This window comes from Tachyglossus aculeatus, chromosome 20, assembly GCF_015852505.1.
Source record: "Tachyglossus aculeatus isolate mTacAcu1 chromosome 20, mTacAcu1.pri, whole genome shotgun sequence".
Taxonomy (NCBI): domain Eukaryota; kingdom Metazoa; phylum Chordata; class Mammalia; order Monotremata; family Tachyglossidae; genus Tachyglossus; species Tachyglossus aculeatus.
In genome coordinates this window covers 30,993,920-30,996,834 of record NC_052085.1, presented here as the reverse complement: position 1 = coordinate 30,996,834, position 2,915 = coordinate 30,993,920, and the positions used below count along the sequence as shown (strand labels likewise).

At 46.1% G+C, this 2,915-nt stretch overlaps 1 non-coding gene across 1 annotated transcript; it reads left to right on the top strand.

The window, feature by feature from the left end:
* The first annotated feature begins 1,521 nt into the window (after positions 1-1,521).
* Positions 1,522-1,649, top strand: LOC119941683. Its single transcript, XR_005455271.1, has one exon. It is a non-coding gene; the product is annotated as a U6atac minor spliceosomal RNA (small nuclear RNA).
* Positions 1,650-2,915: the final 1,266 nt, after the last annotated feature.

The window sequence follows — 2,915 nt, the reverse complement described above, 5'->3', positions numbered from 1 at the left end:
AGCTCTCTTTTCCTTTTCTTCCACTCCCTCCTGCATCGCCCTGACTCGCCCCCTTTATTCATCCCCACAGCACTTATGTCCATATCCTTAATTAATTTATATTAATATCTATCTCCCCCTCTAGGCTGTAAGCTCACTGTGGGCAAGTAATAGGTATTGTTATACTGTTCTCTCCCAAGTACTTAGTAATCAAATCCCAGGTCCACCAATTGTCAGCTGTGTGACTTTGGGCAAGTCACTTCACTTCTCTGGGCCTCGGTTACCTCATCTGTAAAATGGGGATTAAGACTGTGAGCCCCAAGTGGGACAACCTGATCACCTTGTATCCTCCACAGCGCTTAGAACAGTGCTTTGCACATAGTAAGCTCTTAGCAAATGCCATTCATTCAATTGTATTTATTGAGAGCTTACTGTGTGCAGAGCACTGTACTAAGCGCTTGGGAAGTACAAGTTGGCAACATATAGAGATGGTCCCTACCCAACAGTGGGCTCACAGTCTAGAAGCCACAGTCTAGATGCCATTATCTATCTAGTACAGTGCTCTGCACACAGTAAGTGCTCAAATACCATTGATGGATTGTTAGTAAGTGCTTAACAGTACCACTAAATGAAAATTTAAAAAAGCATCAGCACAAATGCAACAAGACCAAATGGGTGAACAAATCATTGGCTGGACAGATAAATAATGTAGACCTAATGCTACCCACAGGTCAATATTTTGATCAATAGCCGGGTAATTAAGATTTCCCATAATCGAAGTCCTGCCCTTCCCGGAGGCCTTTCTCACTGATGGAAGCCCTTCCGGACTTGTTTTCTTGGAGCCGAGGGACCAGTGCAGCCATTTCCCAGAGTCTATTCATTCCTTGACCTTGACTCTGGATAGCCCCGTGCCTTCTGCCATCACGCCTCCCCATCCTGGCTGAATTGCCTCTGGCAATTGTCTCTGGCTGGCCCCTCTTTCCCTCCCTCTGCTTCATTTTTACCCCTTCTCCAGCAAACCCCTGGCATTCCAGATCTCCCCATAGTGTCAGTTTGGCTCAGTGGTAGCAATTTTTTCCTAATGGCATTTATTAAGTGCTTACTATGTGCCAGGCACTGTACTGAGCACTGGGGTAGATACAAGCAAATGAGGTTGGACACAGTCCATGTCTCACGGGGGGATCGTGGTCTTAATTCCCATTTTAATGATACAGTTAGGCCCAGAGAAGCAAAGTGACTTGCCCAAGGTAAAATACCACCCAGGTGGTAGAGCCGGGATTAGAATCCAGGTCCTTCTGATGCTCAGGCCCATGCTCTATCCACTAGGCCATACTGCTCCGCTCTCAACACATCCAGGTAAACACAGAATTCCAAACTGGCCATTGCTTTAGGTCTGCTGGCAGTGTGGACACGTAAGACATTGCCTTTTTCCTCACTTTCTGCTAAATACCTGTCCTCCTTCCCCGTCAGGCTGTGAGTCCCATGAGAAACAGGGACTGGGTCTTCCCTGCTTATCTTGTACCGATTGCAGTGCTTAGTACAGTGTTGAATGAAAGGAGAGAAGGTTAGCACTCCCCTTGAGAAGGATGGAAGAGGTATTAGGGGTGTTCACAACACATACACGTTTAAGGCATTGCCCTCCACTTCATGGTATTCATTTAATCGTATTTATTGAGCGCTTACTATGTGCAGAGCACTGTACTAAGCTCTTGGGAAGTACAAGTCGGCAACATATAGAGATGGTCCCTACCCAACAACAGGCTCACAGTCTAGTATCTAACCAAGTTTTCTCCCCCTCTAAATTGTAAGCTCATCCCATTGTAAGATGGGAAGCAGCGTGGCTCAGTGGAAAGAGCACAGGCTTTGGAGTCAGAGGTCAGGGGTTCAAATCCCAGCTCTGCCAATTGTCAGCTGGGTGACTTCGGGCAAGTTGTCAGCTGGGTGACTTCGGGCAAGTCACTTAACTTCTCCGTGCCTCAGTTACCTCATCTGTAAAATGGGGATTAAGACTGTGAGCCCCCTGAGGGACAACCTGATCACCTTGTAACCTCCCCAGCACTTAGAACAGTGCTTTGCACATAGTAAGTGCTTAATAAATGTCATTATTATTATTATTATCATGGGCGGGGAATGTGTCTGCTAATTTCTCTTGCATCGTACTCTCCCAAGAGCTTAGGACAGTGCTCTGCACATCATCATCATCATCACATAGTAATCGCTCAGTAAATACCATTGATTAAACAGTGTTTGGCACATAGCAAACACTTAACAAATATCAAGATTAAGGGCCCCCGCTCTCAGCAGCCAGTACTGAAGGTGAGGTGGCCAGGGACAGTCATCAAAAGCGCCAGGAGGGAAGATCCCTGTCGCACAGCACGCAGAGCACGTAATCATGTCACATGGAGCCATTTTAGAGCAGTCTATCCAAGGCCATCCTAACCTAGAGCGTTTGTTCGGGGTGGGGGACAACTTCTGCTGACCCTCGCCCTCACTCCTGAGCCATCCTTTACCAGTGCCTGTGGGCACAGGGGCCGCTTCTGACCGCAAGCGCTGAAAATAAAAATTCTGGGCAGAAAGGCATCCAGTAACCAGTCTGCGCCAAACAGTAGTAATAATGATATTTACTGAACATCCATTGGGTGCAGTTTGCTCTATTAAGCCTGGCAAAGCTTACAAATGTACAGAGACAGGTTACACAAGCTGAAAACTGGACCCATGGACACCTGAACTGAAAGAGTGTCCACATTTGGGGAAAAAAATAAACAAGAAGAGATAAATACTGCCAGAAAAAAATACTCAATTGTACTAAGTGTTTACTGTGTACAAAACACGGTACTAAGCACTTGGGAGAATACAATATAACAGAATAAATACATTCCCTGTCCCCAGGGAATTTACAGTCTAGAGGGGGAGACAGACATTAATATAAAGAAATC